Source organism: Pinus tabuliformis, chromosome 6 (genome assembly GCF_031772625.1).
Source record: "Pinus tabuliformis cultivar Carrire ecotype Pingquan chromosome 6, CPIR1, whole genome shotgun sequence".
NCBI lineage: Eukaryota > Viridiplantae > Streptophyta > Pinopsida > Pinales > Pinaceae > Pinus > Pinus tabuliformis.
In genome coordinates this window covers 708,015,476-708,037,702 of record NC_142292.1, presented here as the reverse complement: position 1 = coordinate 708,037,702, position 22,227 = coordinate 708,015,476, and the positions used below count along the sequence as shown (strand labels likewise).

Sequence of the window (22,227 nt, the reverse complement as noted above, 5' to 3'; positions counted from 1 at the left end):
ACTAGGACAAAGTGAGAAAACGTGGCAAATGAGAGACAAGCATCTGAGTTAGAGGATGAAACAGGTTGCATTGACGGGATAAGGGTAGGGGAGGAGGTATCACAGGTGCTCTAACTACTTTAACCTAATTTGACCTAGAAACCATAAGCATGATGAATAGAATTTTATTGGCAGCAACTCATGTAAAACAACCATGGAAACCAAGCAGGAACAGATTCTAAACATGCAAGTACAACTGGTATCAACTTTACTAACTTAAAATCTAACACTAGAAATTGCATGAAGAAGCAAGAACAGTGTTTTTATGGCAGCAAGGACACCTTGGTCTCAGCTCATGGTCCCAAGGAGGGAGAGGTGATATCAAGGGCTGCTTGATGGCCTTTTCTGAAGATCTTTTCCCTTTCTAAACTGTCAAATCAACCTAAAGCATGAAAATCTATTTTAATCATCAAAAACACAAAGTAAGATCTTAACCTAAATAACAAAATTTATTCTAAGAATGCAGCAAAGACACATAAAAGTACACAAAGGAGGTACTAGGCACTTGGGTTGGGCCCAACCCCAAAAGCTATAGCCTCCTAAGAGAGATTAGAGTTAGTGCAAAGCTGGATTCATCTTTATTGAGCAAGAAATAATAGTTACATCAAAAAAACTGTCTACAAGAAAAAGCTTGAAAATGTGCTGAAATGCAGAGCTAACCTACTGCCTAAAAAATGACTAAAATCAAACTACCAACTAGCTAATTGAAATGAGGCCCTAAGCCTTCTTATTTATACAAATTGACGACCCCAACAGTCCTCCTAAACTTTAGGGACTCGGCTGCCAAAACTTGCAGTTAACAGCAACTTTACTAGCCCTTGCTCGGCTGCCCTTGTGATAATCGATGTAGTGGCCCTTGAACTCCGAGCTGGTGGTGGAGAATTCGAGATAAGAGCTCATGAATGAAGGGGACACCTTCCTACAAATCCTCTCCACGAATTTGGCTGCCAAGTGCTCATTTAAACCTTTGATTTTGTCTCCAAATTGACCAAAAAGACTGCATAAAGCACACATTAGACTTGTTGGCATAATGACTAACCCAATTCACTCTATTAGCATAAATATAATAAAAAACATGCAATAAACTAATGAGAATGGTGGATTAAGTCGAATTAGGAGGCTAAATGAGCCCATATAATTACCCATTTTTGGGGCTCATCAAGAATCAGGGGAAAATTTTTGATAACCAGTCAGAAGATGGGGTTGAGAAGCGGTAAGTTTATCCAACACGTTAGAGGCTTAATCCATATAAGGACAAATATGAATAGGATTATTCCCTTCACATAACCTATGGGGAAATTTGACTTTTCCCTTTTTCCCATGGGCTTTACTATTACTATTAGAAGGTTTATCACCAACACGATCTCCAGAGGTTGATGAGAAAGGTCGATGTGAGCTTGTGGACCACACTTCTAATATCTTGGGAATACCAAGACATTCTCGAAGAAGGTGGTCACGCTTACAAAGATTGCAAGGGAATTTCACTTTACGGGGTGATTGGAAGGTTTCTCAACATCAACTGCATCAGTCGCAATGGCTGCTCGGTTGCCCCCTTGTTTATTTTTCTTCTTCTGTAACAATTATTTATGTATTGTTTTTAATGTCTTTTTGGATTTTATTTTATGGTCTGCTCGAATGCATATATTATATTATTTGTTATAAGCTTTCAGGACCTATCTGCCTAATCATAACCTATGTATTTTAGACCTATTACGATGGTGGTATGCTTATTATTTAAACCTATACCTGACACCTATCGGACTATGACTCAAAATATATTTCCAAAACCTAGATCTAAACATCATAATTATATTTCAAACCCTCTAAAATTAGGTTCTGTTCACGAGGATTGGGAAATGGGATTATGGAGGCTATTAAAAGTAGTGTTATTATGATGGAGATAATCTTGTACACCTTTTGGTTTTTGACAATAAAGATTTCAAGCTTTGTCATGACTGTACCTCGTTATTCATTTCTCAAAGTAACTAGAGTTTTCGAAGCCCATTCCATTTGTTGTCTTTGATAATATCTTCTGGGTTTCGACTCTCCCAATAACAAGTTAGGGTTTTGAGGGTTTGTTGATTTTACAGTCATCTTATAATGCGAAATGCTGGTATTGTCTCACCATGTCGCGAGTTGTCTGATTTGAGACCTAGGGAATTGATATGTTAGAAGACTATAAGGATTGTACACAGTTGTTTCAAACTGATGGCTGGTTGGAATTCTTGAAATTGTTCCAAAGACATAACTACGAAGTTATTGAGGTGTTTTCAACCTCTTTCAATGGTTGTAGGGTTATAATTTGGGACATTAAGTTTACAGTGGATCCTCAGTTCATTGATGAAGGTGCTTGTCTATCTCTGGAAGGTGAAAAATGCCTGAATACCAATAGAATTAAGAGTGTTCCAAGGAATAGATTGCTGGCCAAAAGAGAATATACCTGCGACATTAAAGATATGTCGATTACCCATTTGAAACCCAAATGGAAAAACATGTTACTATTTATCATATGTTACATAACGTGTGAAGGTCGCTACAGTTTGTTGTTTCTATATCATATTAGACTATTGAAGGTTTTTTGGGGATACCACTTGAATCTTCCACATTTCTTGTATGTATCGTTGGTTAAGATGGGTTCAACATACCAGAAGTGGCTTAAAGACCACTATATGATTCATAATGGTTTAATTGCAATTTTGGTAAATTTTTAATTGAGGAAATTAGGGTTAGAGTGGGAACTTTTCCTACTAAAGAATGGTTTTGTTGATAAACCCAAACCTGAGGAATTTTCCCTCTGGTGTCTTCAAAACCTGATATAGAAATTGTTAACGCTCCTATCGAATCCTTGGGAAATGAAACCCATGTTAGTGACCCTAAGTTTGTTTCATAACCTATGTCTTTGAGGAAAATGGAAAATTAAGGTTCGACACTAGAAACCCCATATTTATGCCGCGGTTAGAATAATAGTCCTACTGTTGAAAAGGGTGTGGTTCAAAAGGTGTCCGATCGATGGGGTAAACATGCAACTATTGAGGACATGCCCAAGGTCGTCTATTTCGATCCCAACCTTGCAACACAATGAACAGATAGTCAGTCCAATCAAGATAGAAATACACATATAAAGGAAAAATTGTTAAATAGGAAAATTTATAGGCTGTTGCGTAACAGGAAAAAACCCCCCCATTGTAACACCCTCCTCCCACATTTACCCGAGCTAATTGGTCCACCGGGGTAAACATGTGACGAAGAGTTACTATGATATGATTCAACTCTCTAAGTGCAGTTAAAGAAGTGGAATCGACAATAGCAAGACCAAACTGACCTTCCTCAGGAGCTACAAGACCCCCAAGAGCTAATCCACCACTCCGGGTGACCAACCCCTGAGTTAACTTGTTTTTTCACAAAAAAAACGCAATCACATGCACATGCCTGCATCCATGTGACTGTAAGCCTCCAGTCACTCCCATAAGCTTGCAAGGGAGAGACTGCAGTATTTTTCAGCCAGTTTTGTGCCAGAGACTCTGAGATTTAAGCCACTTTTTCAAGGTTAGTCTCTAGACCACTGCCCATAACTTGATGAGACCTTCTAGGACAATAAATGACACAAAGACAAAGCCTCTAACACAAAAATTGATCAGGGACTTGACCTAACCAAGTCTAACCATGACAAACATTTTGTCGAACACATTGTGAACATGTAAGCTATAAATGCATATATGAACATAGGTCTGATACTTATCTGAAAATCACCAAGAATGTCTAGTGCCTTCTCATAATAGCTGAAATAACATCTATTTGGTCATGCATTCAATAGCCATTCATTTACCAATCAAAATATGTTAAGAACCATAACTAAAATTTGTCATTGACCATACTTATAACCAACATATAAGTACCAATAAAATCAAAATGATATAACAACCATTAAATCCACACACTAACAAGTACATTGACACATAGAACACAAGAAGAAGAGAGATCTTATTAACATATGCAAAATCCAACCAAGTCAAGGACTTCCACGTACAACCTGAGCATAGATTGAGCTGAACCAATTATTTCTTTCAGCTAATCACCCTTGTGCCATATTCCAAGCATCAATGTGGGACTCAAAATAGAACCAATCAAGGCTTCCTCTAGGATTTATAGTGTATCTCACCATTACCGGTAAATGGATTCCTAGACCTAATGAGGGAATCCACAACCAGGATTTACCGCAATCATGTCAAGGGATTCCTAAGCCCAACGAGGGAATCCACAACCAGGGTTTACCACAATTGCGCCAAGGGATTCCTAGGCCCAAATAAGAAACATACACTATCAGGCTTTATGGCAACCCACCATATACCGGTCTAGGGATCACTAGGACTATACAAGCATGGATTCCTCTGGATCTCTCCACCTAAACCATGAGGAATTTATCTGTCTCCACCTCTAGGCTTTACCATGTATCACCCCTTTACCGATCAATGGATTCCTAGGTTCAGCGAGGTCTCCACCTTCTAGGCTTTACCGTGTATCTCTCCATTACCAGTCAAGGGATTCCTAGGCCCAATAAGGGTACACACAACTAGGCTTTTCCATAATCCCACCTTTAGAAGTCCAGGGATTCTTATGCCTTGTGATTTTTCTTGAGACCATCCCACTCAGTTTTGAAACCATCTGGAAATCTAGTTCAAAGAAGTAAGAGAACCCCATCACACCATGGTTATCTAGAAAATGGAAAGGCTAGGCTGAAAACCACTGTCACACCTAGACATACCCATGCCAATGACATCAAGAGAATCAAATACACACATGCATGTACCATGTATTCCAAGACTAGCAAGGAAATCATACATGCAACTCTATACCTGCAAGTAATATCAATGTAGTCGCTTGATCCTGCTCTTCCTTGCTTGATATTTTCTTCCCTTTTGCTTTCTTGTCCTTCCTCTGCCTTTCTTCCTCTAATGCTAGAGTGCTCCAATAATTCTCTAAGTGTCCAAGAGTATGAGAGAGAGCTTCAAATTTGAACTGACAAAAGTCTGTGAATTGGTCCTCAAAAGCCTTTTTATCATTGAGGCCTCTATTTTCTTCATTTTCCATCTCACATGCAACTTGTGACCTTTCACCTTCCTTTTCTCCTATTTTCCATTATTTTCATAATTAAAATATCAATCAATGCATCTTTCCTTTTCAAAGCCCTTGCCACTACCTTTCGCAATTTCCCTTAGCCATAATAAACCAAAAATAACACCGCAAGGATTTTATTCCCAACATTCAACTTGGAATACATGTCCCATGACCTTGGTCTTATTTTTCCTTTATTAACTTTATTACATGGATTTTTGACCAGAGCTATTACACATGTGACCTAAATATTGTAGATCTGGAGGAAACTTAGCCAAAGAAGGTTAAGCCTAAAGTTATTCAAGATCAAGGTTCTCCTTGCAATAATGATAATTCACCATAATTGAAGAACAAATTTGACAAAGTTGCTTCTGAGGCACTATTAGATCTCTATTGGCACCAACAATACTTGGTGACTATTCCATAACCCACGAGTTGAATTGAACAATTGACCCAGGAGAATGAGTAGTTAAGGGCTTCCTGTAATCATTATACAAATTCCAAGCATAATGAGTTTGCTCAGTCTATTGAAATATCTGAGGGATCAGACACTCACATTATAGTAAATTTTGCAAGAGTCAAGTTGGTTATTTCTCAGGAACAAGAAATCACTAAATAAAGTTTTTAATTGATATTTATTTTAGATTGATCTTGAGGTAAGATTTTATTGTTATTTTGAGTTTTTTATTTAATAAATTTAAAAAATAAATTAATTACTCTAACTTACAATTATTGCTTGGCCAAGGCTTATAAGTGAGAGAGAAAATAAAAAAAGAATGATATCTTTTAAGAATTCACAACTTTTTATTTGTTTCATATGTTTTTTTAATAACTGAATCTGCTTCTTCGTCTGATAAGAAAGCAGAAATCTCTAAACAACCTACCAGTGAAAAGAAACAATCTACCCTAGATCTCGAAAGTCTACAAAAGATTATTAATAAATTTTCAAATGAGATGATTGATCTTAAAAAGGTAAAACTTGAAAGGTCGTCTGATAGATGAAAATTTAGACAGACTTTTAGGAGACCACCTAACAATAAACTCCCTTCCCTAAATGAATGCCTAACTACTGAAGGATTGTAAAATATTCTTCAAGCCTTAACATCGATTATGATTCTAATCCTAAAAGTAGTGAAATCAAGGAGGAAGAAGTCAATCTTGAAGATCAAGATGAGCCTTAACCTCCTGACCTTTCGCTTAATGTCTATGAGGATTATAGTTTTGTCTTCGCCTACACACGAAGTAAAGCACAAGCTGAAAAATAGGCTCAACCTCCATTGAACAAAGACACAAAAATATAAGTTTCAAATGTTCAAAAAATTTCACTCCCAGAAATTGAATATGACTTGAGCGATGATCTTAAAAGGATCAAATCCAATACTCATTTATATGAATTGTGGAAAATTCCTACTATTCTAAAAAGATACAGCAACATGTCTTTCACCCAAAAACTTCACCTACTAAAGATATTTCCGCTTATGATAAATTTGTCATAAAAAATCTCAGGATTGTGAAATGATCGTCTAACGACTCTCTCATCGGGAAGAAGAAACCTCCACCATTCCTCTTAACTTTTCATATTTTTAAGAAAAATATTCATAGTTGTATGATAGACACTATAGCATTTTCAAATGTAACACATTTATCCATTTACAAGAAAATAAGCGCTCAGATGAAACCTTCATATATACAAATTATGCAACTAGATCAATCTTTTGTTAAATTCGTTGGAGAATTGACAAATGTTCTAATTCGATTATCAGTTAATAGTAGATTCCACCAAATAATCAGCATAGCAATAACGCATATCCCTAAAATTTATGGTCTATTTCTTAGGAGAGATTAACTACAACATTTGAAGGGATTCATGGACACTAATCTAACTCAGTTATGTTTACCTTGGAAAGGAGAGCCTAATCAAATCAAAATTAATAGAGAACCATATATGAAACATATGATCACTGATCTCAATGATGAAAATCAACCAGTAGAACCAATTGATTTGACAACTGTTGATTCTTTCTTTGGTAATCTAGTTTTTGATTTTGCTGAAATTTCTAATTTAGAACAACATTTAGATATAGAATTGGTTAAATATATTGTTACTAGTGATCATGAGATAATTGAAATTATAGATATGTCTAATTTTGATGAGTTTTAGGTTTGGTCTTTATATTTTGATAGTTCCAAATAAAAAAATGGAGTTGGAGCAAGTTGTGTTCTTTTAGATTCCAAAGGTAACATAATTTTTATAGCTCGTAGACTTGAATTTCAGTGTACAAATAATGTCGCAAAGTATGAGGCATTAATTCAAGTACTACAAAAGCTCTCAATCTAGGAGTTAAATGTCTTAAAGTTCATGGGGATTCTGAGACAATAATAAGAAAGGTAAAAAAATACTATACATTGCCTTTCAACTCATCTGAAAACCTATCAAAACAAGGTATAGGATTTTATGTCAAATTTTTTGTCTTTCAATATTCAATATGTACCTCGAACAATCAATCAAGTCGCTGATTTTTTGGAAAATGTTGCTTCAAAATTAATTCTCTTTGAAAATTTTAATCCTGGTGCATTTTCTATTGAATTTCTTTTTAAACCTTTAGTACCAGATACAATTTATAATTAGTGTGTATTTTATGATGATAGGTAGATAATCGATTTCCTACATATGGAGGGAACTTGCAAGGATTTAGTCATCGATGAGGTTATGCATGAGCAAAATCTGCAAGATTTTTCACAAAAAAATAAAGAACAATCATTTTATGAGCTTCTTAAAATGGTAAAATCGACACCTAGGTTTGTTGTAAGGATAGAACATCTCCATGATTTACATGATAGATTCAAAAAGGTTAATTGTAATACTAATAGTTTTTTCATGTCAACTGAAATTATAAACTTGGGCACGCAAGAACACCCGCAATGTGTTAATTTAGGAGTCAATTGATCACCCCAAGAAAGGGTTGATTTTATCTGTTTGTTCAAGCAATACAAGGATGTATTTGCTTGGACATATGATGATCTTAAGACTTTTGACCCAAATATTATGTTGCACACCATTCCTATAAAACCCTAGAGTAAACCTTTTCAGGAAAAAGTTAGGAAGATCCATCCAAATCTAGAGTTAGTTGTTAAACAAGAGCTAAATAAGCTCTTATCAGCCAAGATCATTTTTCTTGTTGGACAATCACAGTGGGTTGCCAATATTGTGCTCGTTAAAAAGAAAAATGGTGATATTTGTTTATGTGTAGACTTCAGAAATTTAAATCAAGCCTTTGAAAAAGATCATTATCCGGTCCCACCCATGGAACAAATTCTTTAGCGCTTTTCAGGATCCGAGATGTTGTCCTTTTTGGATGGTTTCTCAAGATATAATCAGGGCTTGGTAAACCTAGCTAACCAACTGAAAACCACTTTTAGTACGCCATGGGGCACTTTCTCATACATGAAGATGCCCTTTGGACTTATATATGTTGGAGAAACTTTCCAGCATACCATGGATATAACTTTTAGAGGACTTATCAATGAATTTGTTGTCATATATCTTGACGATCTTACCGTTTTTTCAAAACATAGATCATATCACATCCAACATTTAAAAGTTGCATTTGAAAGATGTACGAAAACAAGAATCTCCCTTAACCCCAAAAAGTCATTTTTTGCAGTCACTGTAGGTAAATTGTTGGGATGTATCATGTCTAAAGATGAAATTATGATTAACCCAGAAAGGATTCAGACAATTAAGGATGTACTGCCTCCTAATTCTAAAAAACCATTCCAATCTTTTTTCAGTGAAATCAATTTTGTAAAATGTTTTGTCCCAAGTTTTTCAGAAATATTTAAACCCCTTCAAGATCGGATAAAAAAATTCTATTGTTTTAGGTGGGGACAGCCTGAAAACCAGGCTTTTGAAACTATCAAGCAAGCCATTGCAAAAGCACCTGCTCTTATAAGCCCATATTTTTCTAAGCAGTTCCTTTTACACACATTTTCCTATGATTCATCTTATGTTGTTGTCCTTACCCAAAAGGCTGGCCAAAATGTAGAAATCCCAGTTTCATTTATGATATCCTCATTTAAAGGAGCATAATTAAATTATGCACCGGTTGGAAAAAAAAGATTTCACAGTATATAAAGCAGTCAAGCACTTTCACTTTTATTTATTAAAATCAAGGACAAAATTAATTACACCTTACCCTGCGGTTAGAAACTTGATCGTTCAAAATGAACTTGGGGAAAAAGAGCACACTGGATGACATCCTTGCAAGAGTTTGATATTAAAATTAAAATTACACAAATTATTAGAGGTCTTTGCAAGTTAGTTGTTGAATTTGTTCCTCCCACTGATAATCATTTTGTCAACCATGATCAATCTCCTCTTGAATATAATTTTTATTTTATTCAGAATGAAGTTTTGTGTGCTAATCATAATTCTGATTCTTGGTATGAAGACATAAAATTTTATTTGAAAAATGGTACCACCCCATCTCATTTAAATTCAACCCAAAGAAGGGTGTTATGATTAAAGTATGCCCCATACTAGTTTATCAATGACGTTCTTTTTAGGAGAAATTATGATGGAGTGTTTCTTTGTTGTCTTGAGCAAGAGAAAGCCTCTAAAATCCTTCATGAACCTCATTCAAGTTCTGTTGGTGGCCACTTTGGTGTTCATATTACTTCTCACAAATATTGAGGGAAATATATTATTGGCTAACCTTGTTTAGGGACGCCCATGCTTTGGTGAGAAATTGTCAGACATGCCAAAAGGTTGTTGGAAGATTGGGTAAGTCTACCTTTTCTTTGAAGCCTGTTTCCATTGAAGCTCCCTTTCAACAACGAGGCTTAGATATCATAGGTCTTGTTAATCCTATTTCAGCTCAACAATACAAATATCTTATAACAACAACATATTACTTTAAAAGATGGGTTGAGGCAACACCACTTCATGTAGTGAATGCAAATCAGGTTTTAAATTTTCTTGAAACCTATATCATTTCACATTTTGGCGTTCCTCAATCTTTAGTTTTTGATAATGCATCGTATTTCTCATCACGTGATCTAGATGCATATGCAGTCGATAAAGGCATAAATATTAAATACTCAAAAAACTAATATCCTCAATGTAATGGTTTAGTTGAGTCATCCAATAAAAAATTACTTCGAATTCTTAAAAACACTGTATCTAAAAACCAGAAAAATTGGCATGTTTCTTTGTTTAATGCATTGTGGGATGATAGGGTCACCCCAAAAGCTGTTATTGGCAACTCTCCTTTCTTTTTGGTTTACGACAAAGAATTTATCTTGCCACCTCATATTTTATTGCCATCCCTTTAGTTGTCCCAAAATGTTCAGGAACTCAAATCATCAGCCATGGAGAATAGGATCAATGAATTACTAAGGCTAGCAGAAGAGATACTTAGAGCTAATACTAAATTTGATCAACATCAAAAAATGGTGAAACGCTAGTTTGACAACAAATCGTCCTCCAAGAGGGATTTTGAGGTTCGTGATTTGATTTTAAAGTGAAACAAAGCCCATGAAGATAAAGAAGAGCACACCAAGTTCCAGAAGTTACGGTTAGGACCCTACACTATTACAGAAAAGTTGGGTCCCAACACATTTCGGCTACATAACTTGGAAAGACAGTCTCAGTCACTTCCTGTCAATGGTTTTATTTTGAAAAATTAATTTGCATAATCCCTCCTATCGGGCACTTGTACATATTTTCTCTTGATTGCAATTTTTATTTTTTATTTTTAAGTGTTATGTATTGTTTACATTAGAATATTTCATTCTGCAATATATTTATTTGCAAGAAAATTTTATAAGGATATTTGCTATTATATTTATATTTGTGGTAGCTAATTGAAAATTTTCCTTCGGTTCAATCCTCTCAATTTGTAAATTGCAAATGCAGCTGAAATATGTTACAGGAAAATTTATGCTTCTGTTTTCCAGAAAGTTTATGTCTTAAAGAAAACACATTTATTTCAGCAGTTATATATTTGTTAAACAAGTTACTCAAACTTCTTACGCCATCCCTCTCTTAAGAAGTGGATATGTCTTCCCATCTATTAAAATTAAATGCTAAAATTTTTCAGAGTGTAATTTGAAAATATTAAAAGTTATTAATTGAAATATAGGAGGTCTCATCACGAACCTTCCTACCATGAGCATAAGATCTTAACAGATGTGGCATTGTTGTATCTGGTGGCTTGTGGTCATTAGATCACAAGACAGGGGGTCTCATCACGAGCCAACCTCTTCACATCTATTATGTCTTTTGAATGAAAGTGTTATCTTACAGGTCACCAAGACTGAACATTGGCTTACAATTAGTAATTTCCAAAAAAAAAAAAAAAAACAAGAAGAATAAAAATACAACTCACTCTAAATCTTGAACAAATGGGATATAGGCACATCCGGGGTTAAATGGTAACCCTACCGAGGTTATGGACGCCTGTTGGAAGCACTGGCTCTACTAGTGACATTGAAGTAAATACCTTAACTAGTATTTTCTTTAAAAGATGCTTATTTATTTTTTATTGTACTTTGAGCTTCCTATATGAAAATATATATTATGTTTTCTCAATTCAATAACTATTTATGGCTCTTGTATGTTTGCTAGTTCGACTGAAGGAAACATGTTCAATATCTACCGCTTAACTTTGATATCAACTGATATTTTCCTTTTTATTTGTAGGAAAAGATAACTGGTCCTTCCCATTGAATTGCCAATTGTTGGTAGGCCAACCCCTTCCATCTCATTCATTGTTGATGATATGAGCCGCCTCTCTGCTATTTTCAATTTTTAATTTGATTCTTGAGTTGTGTTTTTAATACCTTCTGGTCGCTTGAGAATTGCTTTCATTTCACTTTTGGATTTAGAATTTATTTGATAAATTCTTACTAAACATTGATAGTGGTATTCCCAAGGTTACAATCATCCATGCATTTGAACTTGCACATGACAATTATATGAAAGAAATAGAGATTATTACAAAATTTCAAAAAATTATGGAACAATTCTTTTGTATTGTTATTAATGTCTTTTTGGTTTTTATCCTATGATCTGCTCGAGTGCATGTATTATATTCTTTGCTATAAGGTTTCGGGACCTATATACCTAATCCTAACCTATGTATTTCAGACCTATTACGATGGTGATATGATTATTATTTAAATCCATAACTAACACCTATCAGAGTATGACTTGAAATATATTTCCAAAACCTAGATATAAACATCATAATTATATTTCGAACCCTCTCTAATTAGATTATGTTCACAATGATTGGGAAATGGAATTATCGAAGCGATTAAAAGTGGTGTTAATATGATGGAGATCAACATTTACACTTGTTGTTTTTCAATAGTTGAGATTTCAAGCCCTGTCATGATTATACCTTGTTATCCATTGTTTGAAGTAACTAGAGTTTTCAAATCCCATTACATTTGTTGTCTCTGATAATCTCTTATGGGTTTCAACTCTCCCGGTAATGAGTTAGGGCTTTGAGTGTTTTTTGATTTTACAGTCATCTTGTAATGCAGAAATCTAGTATTGTCTCACCATGTCGTGAGTTATCTGATTTGAGACCTAGGGAATTCATATGTTAGAAGTGGATTGTACTCAATTGCTTCAGACCGCTGACTGGTTCAAACTCTTAAAAATGTTCCAAGGACATAACCAGGCAGTGACTGAGGCTTTCACAGCCTCTTTCAACGGTTGTAGGGTTAGAATTGGAGACATTCAGTTTAGAGTTGATCCTGATTTCATTGCTGAAGCTTCCTGTATATCTCTCAAAGGTAAAAAATGGTCGAACACTAAGAGAATTAAGAGTGTTCCCTAGAACAAATTGCTGGCCAAAACAGGATATACCTACGACATTAAAGGTATGTCGATTACCCATTTAAAACCCACATGGAAAAACATGTTACTATTTCTTAGAATTTACATAATGTGTGAAGGCCGCTACAATTTGGTGTTTTTGTATCATATTAGACTATTAATGGTTTTTTGGGATACCCTTTGAAAGTGTCACATTTCTTGTATGTATCGCTTGTTAAGATCGCTTCGACATACCAGAAGTGGCATAACAACCATTATCTGATTCATCATGGTTTAATTGCAATTTTGGTAAAGTTTCAATTGAGGAAATTAGGGTTAGAGTGGGAGATTTTCCTGCTAATGAATGAACAAACCCCAACCCGAAGAATTTTTCCCTTAGGTGTCTTCAAACCTTGATATAGAAATTGATAATGCTCCTATCGATCCCTTGGGAAACAACACCCATGTTAGTGACCTTGAGTTTGTTTTAGAACCTGTATCTTCGAGAAAAAAGGAAAATGAAGGTTCGACACCCAAAAACGCAGGGTTATGTTGTAGCAAGAATAATAATCCTAGTGTTGAAAAGGGTGTGGTTCGAAAGGTGTCCGGTGGGCAGAGTAGACCTGTAGCTAATGAGGAAAACATAATGCACAAATAGTCAATCCAATCAAGATAGCAATACGCATATAAAGGACAAATTTTTAAATAAGAAAATTTCCAGGCTACTGCGTAACAAGAAAAAACCCATAGTTAGACCTATAGTTAATACCATAGGTTCCCCTACTTACCTTCTAGCAAAACACCTAGCCAAAAAACTTAGACCTCTGTCTGGTAATACCCCTTCTTATATTAAAGACTCCTATTCTTTTGTTCAATGGATTAATAACATAGAAATGAAAGAAGAAGATCTGATGGTCAGCTTTGATATTGTATCCCTTTATACCATGATTCCTATTGGTGAAGCAATTGAGATCATGAAAAACATCACTGATAAAGAAACTGTGGATCTTTTGGAGCTATGCTTAAGATCCTCTTACTTCAGTTTCAAAGGAAAAATTTATGAACAAACTCATGGTGTGGCTATGGGCTCTCCTCTATCCCCCATAGTCGCCAACATCTTTATGGAGCACTTCGAAAAAAAGGCTCTTAGGTCATTTCCATACACCCCTGAAGAATGGAAAAGGTTTGTAGATGACATATTTGCTAAGTGGAGTCATGGGAAAGAAAAACTTGACCTATTCCTCAATCACTTAAATAGCCTCTCCGACCATATAAAATTCACTATTGAAATTGAAAACAACAACCAGCTTCCCTTTCTTGATATCCTTCTAACTAAAAAAGATGGGTCTCTTGGTTTCCAAGTCTACAGAAAGAAAACCCATACAGAACGATATCTACATGAAAATTCCCATCACCACCCTAAACAGAAGATTGGCATCATTAGGACCTTAACCACTAGGGCAGCCAGAATATTTGATCCTAACCATTTAAATGATGAACTCAACCATCTTCACAAAGTGTTTGAACTAAATGGATATAATAGGAATACCATTAAAAAAAGCCATGCACCTATCCCTAAACAAGAATAACAAAGATACTAAAGATCAAAACTTATCAACTCCCAAGGTCTCCCTTCCATATATAAGAGGCACCACGGACAAAATTACTAAAATTCTTAACAAACATAACATTAATGTAGCCTTCACCCCTGCTAACACCATCAGACAATTATTCAACTCAGTCAAGGATCCCATAAACCCTAACCTTCAAAAAGGTGTTTATGTGATTCCTTGCTCATGCGATAAGGAATACATAGGTGAAACAGGTAGGTCTCTTAATATTAGAATTAAAGAACACACTGCTGACTTGAGAAGAGAAAGGATCAGGATCTCGAAATCAACCTTAGCTGAACATGTTCATTCTTCCTCTCATTACATCTGCATGGAAGAAGTCAAGCTGGTTAAAAGAGAAGACCACAATCTTAAAAGGAAAATCAAAGAAGCCATTGAAATAGAAAAAAGGAAGAACAACTTGAACTGGGATGATGGGTTAAAACTAAGCAATACCTGGAAACCTTTAATTGAAATCTTAAAAAAATCAATAATTAACTCATTATTGATCTATTAATTTATCAATCAATCAATTAATTAATTTTTAAATTAATTAATCTATTAATCTATCAATAAATTAATCAAACATAATACATAAAATTAAATCAATAGACATTTTAATAAAATAATATAAAATAAAATTAATTAATTAGTCTATTCTTTTAATTAATTAATCAGACAAATTAGTTAATTAATCAAACAAATTAATGGAGCTATTAAACAAATTAATCAAAAATTAATTTTTACATAAAATTAATAAACATAATAAACAAATCAATACATAATACAATCAATTAATTAATTTACCCCTTTATACTTATGAATTAATTAATTAACCTAATTATAAATTAATAAACACATTAATATATAATAAATAAGAAATTAATTAACCAATCTATTCTTTTAACTAATTAATCAAATAGATTAATTAATTATTTAAACAAATTAATGAAATATTTAAAAACAAATTATTTAAATTAATTAATTTTGTATAAATTTAATAAACATAATAATTAGTTCAATAAATAATAAAATTAATTTATCCCCCTAAACTGATTAATAAACTAAGTAATTGAAACAAATTGATAAATTAATTAATAATTAATAAATCAATAAATTAGCCAAAAAAATAAAATAATTAATTAATTAATAATAATAATAAATAATTAAACAAATGAAAAAAATAACAAGCCGACCTAATTCCTTATAACTTCTCTATTAAAAAATCCTATCTATATATATATATATATATATATATATATATATATATATATATATATATATATATATATATATAACCAAATTAGAGCTCATGGATATATCATTAACATCTGAGAAGATCTATTGTCGCATCCCCTGATGATGGACTCACATGGTAGTCCGAAACGTTGGGTTCAAAAAACTCATTAACAGGTCATTCCTCCTCTTCTAAAAAGGAAAAACCCCCTGTGACCTAAATACTATAAATATAAAGGAAAATCAGCTAAAAAAGGTTAAGCCATAAGTTATTCAAGATCAAGGTTCTCATCGCAATATTGATAATTCACCAAAATTGAAGAACAAATCTGACATAGTTGCTTCTGAGGCGTTGTTAGATCTCTATTGGCACCAACAATACTTGGTGACTGTTCCACAACCAACCTGTCGTATTGAACAATTGACCCAGGAGAACGAGCAATTAAGGGCCACCTGTAATTGTTATACAAATTCCAAGTAGCACGTGTTTGCTCAGTCTGTTGAAATCTCCCAGGGATCATACACTCGCATTATAGTAAAGTCTACGAGCGTTAATTTGGTTATTTCTCAGGAACCAGAAAGCACTAAATAAAGTTTTTAATTGGTATTTCTTTTAGATTGATCTTGAGGTAATATTTTATTGTTATTTTGAGTATTTTCTTTAATAAATTTAATAACATCCTTCTTTACCTCTCACTATTTTTCACCACATGTGAAATCACTGGTGAAATCTGTTGTTACTCTACATGCAGGACACACCTACTTGAATTCAGACATGTTCTTGAATATTATCATGTTATTTGTCTTTAATATTAGTTCTATTATGATCAACCATTTGGCCTCACAAACAAAAGACTATTTTATTATCTTTGTAATTATATTGTTTTTTAAGTTTGAATTCTATAAGGATGTGATGTATATTGTAATTTCCTATATAAACTCATTTTTTGAAGCAAATGGGGGAATCCAAGAGAGGTGAGAGAGGAATTATTTTGAACAAAGAAGTGTTTGTTTTTTCATTGTGGAATGAATGACAATTCCAGACATCTGGATGTGGTTTGATTTCATCAATGTGTTGTATTTTGTTATTTCCATCGTTATAGTTTAAATTTCATAATATCTTGTGGTTTTTGGAATAGTTTCGTGTCTGTTAGTTGACTTTGTGCATTGACAAGTGAATGCTTTTAACACATTTATTTGTTGTTACAATATACCTACTCATATTTGTATAATTCATCAATTTTTCATCTCCAGTGGCTTGTGCCTTGAGAAGAAAGATTTGATTTTAATGGTTGGATTAGCTTGATAAATGTTTTGTTAATTTTACTATTGTTTTTATGAGTCTGTAGTAGGGATATCACAGTGAATGTTATCTACATTGTTCCTTTCATTATCAATTTGATGATAATAGGATTTAATTTTTTAATCACCAATGATCATGTAAATTCTTAAAAGATATCATTCATTGTTTGTTTACTATCGCTTATAAGCCTTGGCCAAGAAATAATTGTAAGTTAGAGTAATTAATTTATTTCTTCTTCCTTTTCTTAGAGTTTAATTGGTTTAAAAAAGAAAATATGGTTTTAATGATATGTTTACTTAATAGTATGAAGTACTTATTTTGATTACAGATGTTCATTATGTTCTTTACTACATTAAGAAAAGAGTTAACTTTTCTCTTTGTTGATAGTAGAATTTTTCTTTGATTGCTTTCTTCTTAGTATTAGTTGTTAAATCATAACAATTTCATATCATTATATTGTTCTAGTTACATCCAGTTCTAGCCTTATTTTATTGTTGTATTATATCGTTGTAAATGTTGTAATATAATTCTAATTTTGTAATAGCAAACTAATTTTTAATATATATTTTATGTAACAACCCTAGGTCAAAAGTTCATGTAATAAAGTTGATAAAGGAAAAAAATAAGACCAAGATCATGGGACACATATTCCAAGCTAAATGTTGGGAAAAACATCCTAATGGGTGTTCATTTGGTTTATTTTGGTTAGGGCAAAATTGGCGAAGGCGATGGAAAAGGCTTTGGAAAGGATAGAGGCATTAATTGGCATTTTATTTTGGAAATAAAGGAAATTAGGAGAAAATGAAGGTGAAAGGTCACAGGTTGCTTGTGAGGAGGAAATTGAAGGAAATTAGAGGTAATTGAAGAAAATAGAAGCCTCAATGATAAAAAGGATTTTGAGGATCAATTAATAGCTTTTTTTAGTTGAGCCTTTTGACAATTTTGAGTTGGAGCTCACTCTCTATTCTCTCTCTTTCATACTCTTCCACACTTAGAGCATTCTTGGAGCACTCTAGCAATGGAGAAAGGAAGGAAAAGGAAGGACAAGGAGGCAAAAGGGAAGCAAAGATCAAGCAATGAAGAGTTGGATCAAGTGGCTAGAACGGGATTACTTGTAGGTATCGAGTTGGATGTATGATTTTCTTGCTAGTTTCAGCATGCATGATACATGAATGTGTGTGTTTGGTTCTCTTGTTGTCATTGACACGGGTTTTGCTAGTTGTGACAGTGATTTCAACCTTACCTTTCCATTTCTAGATAGCCATGGTGTGATGGGGTTATTTTATTTGGTTGAGCTGGATTGTCATATGGTTTTGGAACTGAGTGAGGTGGTCTCAAGAAAATTCCCAAAGGCCTAGGAATCCCTTGACCAATAATGGTCGGATACATGGTAAATGATATGAACTTAAATATGAACAAAAAAAAATTATAGATATAACCATAAATACTGAGTTGCGGTAGAAATAAAACTTCATTTCATTAATATCAAATACTGAAATATGCTTAAAAACATAACAGAAATAAGTCTAGCTCGGGCGATGATAGCTTATCTATGTGAAGAGATGTGGCGCCTACATGCCTCTGAACTGTGTTATAATGAGGCTCGAAGGCTATTTATTATTGAGAAACAATGGAAAACCCTAAACATCCAAAAACCTAACCCTAGGAGATGAAGTGCCAAAACTATGGGACTTGTTAAGTTCCTATACCAATAGGAGTCATAATTTTGAATGACTAAGGTTAAGCCTTGTAATATTGTACATACATTTGCTAACTGCAAATGTTTTCCATATTAAAAATTAAAAAATGTAAAGAGGGTATGTCTTAAAAGGAAAATCAAAAGACAAAAAGAATAAGAGAAGGTAAAAAAAAAATTGAAAATATATGAACCCTAAAAAAACAAAAAGAGACCATGAAAGTGTGCAAGTTTAAATGCCACTACTATTTACTTTTATGCATAATAATGATTGTGTGCAGCTTGTTATTCGTGCCACAATCCATAGTAATCAAACTATTTAATATTGGTTATTTCATGCTTTGAATTTTATGTTTATAGTTCGAGAATAAAATTTGACCAAATAGTTTAATATTGGCAGATCATAGATAAGGTAGAGAAATAAAAGGAGCTCATAAGCTTAATCTGAGCCCTTGGATGATATAAGGTTAGAAATAGATAGTTTCTCTTATAAAAGAAAAGATAGAATAAGGGTTTGCTAGCCTAAATGCACCCAAAGAAAATGAAAAAAACATGTTACGGTAAAAAATGGGTAAGTAGAAGAAAGGTTGCTAAACTACAAGGTTGATTGGATCAAAACACATTTATCATGCTTAGATATATTTCAATATGTATGATCAGTTATGAAGGCAAAAAAAAAGGTTTACAAGTTAATGTGATTAACTCCCCCTCATTCATTTTCCCATTTACTTACTAATTTCCTATCCACAAGTATGTTCTAGTACTTTTAATCCTACAAGTCAAAGAGGCTCAGAGCATTTCTCTAACTTTTGGTGGGACCAGACCCTCAGCTTAATGACTTATGGACATCAAGTGCTAGAATCTCCTTCATAAAATCCATTCCCCCTCCATTACCCTAATAAAACCCCTTTTCCTAAGGTTAAACACCATTTGCCTATGAAAAGTAAAAATCCCATGTTAAGTCCCATTTTCACTCAAAAACCCACAAAAAGGCTTTATCGTAAGTAGAAGTGTTAAATGATTATGTGGGGCATCACAATGAACAAATCGTGCCTAGAAATCATATTTTACACTATGCCTAGTGTATTTTACATTCCCGCACATTCATTTCATATTAACATGCTAACCTAATGTATTACCTCCCCGATATACTTTTTTCCTGTATATTAATTAAATCCCATAAATAAATACCCCCAACCCTTAGTTTAAATATAAACTATAGTTGACCCTCTATTTCATTCTTCCCCGATGAACCCCTCTTGACTCACCAACCCTTGGTAAAATTAAGAAAATCCCTCCATTTAAACCCATGGTCCCACTTCATTAAAACCCTTCCGATCAATTTAATCCCGTATTTAACCTATAATTAATCACAAACCACCTGCGATTAAAGCCTCGGGCCCCCTAAACTTTTCCCCATCCCGTCCGTGCTATATCACCACCTAACTGACGTCCGATTGTCAGCGCCCAAATCCGACGATCCACAGCCATATTGGTCGCGCCTGATGGCCGATTGTTACTCGCTCGATAAAGAGGTTTTCCCCCAAACCCCAAATGCTATGTGTCAGGGGCGAAGGTAGATCGGGTGACCCCTCCTTAATACCGCCTTCGCCACAAAAGCGGTGCGATGGCCTGGGAAATCGCCTCCCCGCTCAACCCGAGAAACCATCACTGTTCACTTAACTAATCCCGTGCCAAATTTAAAAAGTTGCCCGTTAAAACCCTGAAAACCCTCGTTTTCATTCCTTTTGCCCCGTTTCACAGTAAAACCTATCAAACCCTTTCGGCGCCACCCTGAGCCTCTGCAACACAATTCGACCTCCGACTACTTTCAAAACATTGCCACGACTCCTTCCCCAGACCTCCCTATGCAATAAAGCCATCAATTGCCTTTCATGCCAACCTATGTTTTCTTAATGATTGTTGTATTTTGCAGGTAATTAGCAGAAGACCAGAGCTTGGATAAACAATTTTGATACTAGTCACAAAACTTGTTTACTCCAAGACTCGGAAGGAAATCTATTTAAAAACCTTCATTCAGAAGAAGAAAATAGTTATACACAGAACAAAGAAAGAAATCATTCACACAGAGACATTGACAGTTAAAACAAAGGAACCAAGCGGAGCATACAGTGAAAAGACAAACAGATAAAACCTATAGAAAGTCGACCAATATCCATTACCATATGCTGATACGTATAAAAAACTAAATAATTTACTGTTGAAATACACAGTAAAAAGTTAAAATGTACATTAAAAGTAAAAACACAGTAAAGGATATTGACAGGTCATCAAAGTAAAAGAGTATTAGTAAAAGTGTATCAGATTGAAAAATCAAAGTGAAGATAGATGAAAAAATAGAGCAGTCAAGGTAAACAATAAAAGTAAACATGGAGGCAATAAGGGTTAAACAGAGATGAAGACACTTTCACCAGCAACAATGGATTTTATCCAAAGTAAAGGTAAAAACAGTTAAAAGAAAATTAAGGTTAAAAGATGAAATCAAAGCAGGAATGGTACATTTTCTAGAAATTTCCTGTTTAAGTCATAATTTTGCAGAAACTATTGTGGCCAATCCAAGATGCATTTTGAGAAACCAGAGGAGGTTTGTGTTCTTAACAGGCCATTCTACAAAAACCTATCTCATGTTTTACACAGATATTACAAAAATGGAGATAAATGCATATATTCAGAGCCTCGTTTTTGGATTGTGCAAAGTCCTGTTTTTTACATATTTTTGCAGAGAATATTGTGAACAGCTGAAGCTGAATTTTTGTAAACTGAAAGAGGTTTATCTCAATAACATACTTATCTACAATAACCGCTTTCACATTTTACAAATATATCTTGGATTGAGATATACAAAGGTATCACTAGACCCTAATTTTGCAGAATTTCTGGGGCAGAATACACAAAGGAAAGACTTAGTTAGTGACTTGGAAGCCTCATAATCAATTAAGAGTTGCTATCAAATTCAAATTTATCTTCTTTGTCACCATCAATCCATAAATATAGTGCCAAATAGGTTCATTAGTTTTGAGTGTCCTTTATTTAAGTTCTATTAATGTAAAACAATTTGAGATATTTGTAAAACTAATCTTAATATTTTTTCAAGATATTTCAGTTTAGAATTTGTATAAATACTTCTTCATTTGAAGTATTTTGGTGTGGACTCTTAGACATTTCTATAGACTTCTTGATCAAAATACTGTAAAGAGATTGTATCACTGTCTGGACCAGCAAGATGGATTGATGAATAAAGACAAGATATTTCACAGGATTCATGTGTAGAGCGAAGCGCATACAAGTATTTTCTCATGTTGTTGTTATCCTTATTAAAGTTTTTCCACAATATTTAATATATATGTGAATCTGAATGCTATAACTGGAGTATTATCTCAGA

The 22,227-nt window shown here is 33.9% G+C and overlaps 1 pseudogene; it reads left to right on the top strand.

Moving 5' to 3' along the window:
- Positions 1-22,227, top strand: part of LOC149260644 (DNA repair protein RAD51 homolog pseudogene) — a 75,742-nt pseudogene that overhangs the window by 5,750 nt on the left and 47,765 nt on the right.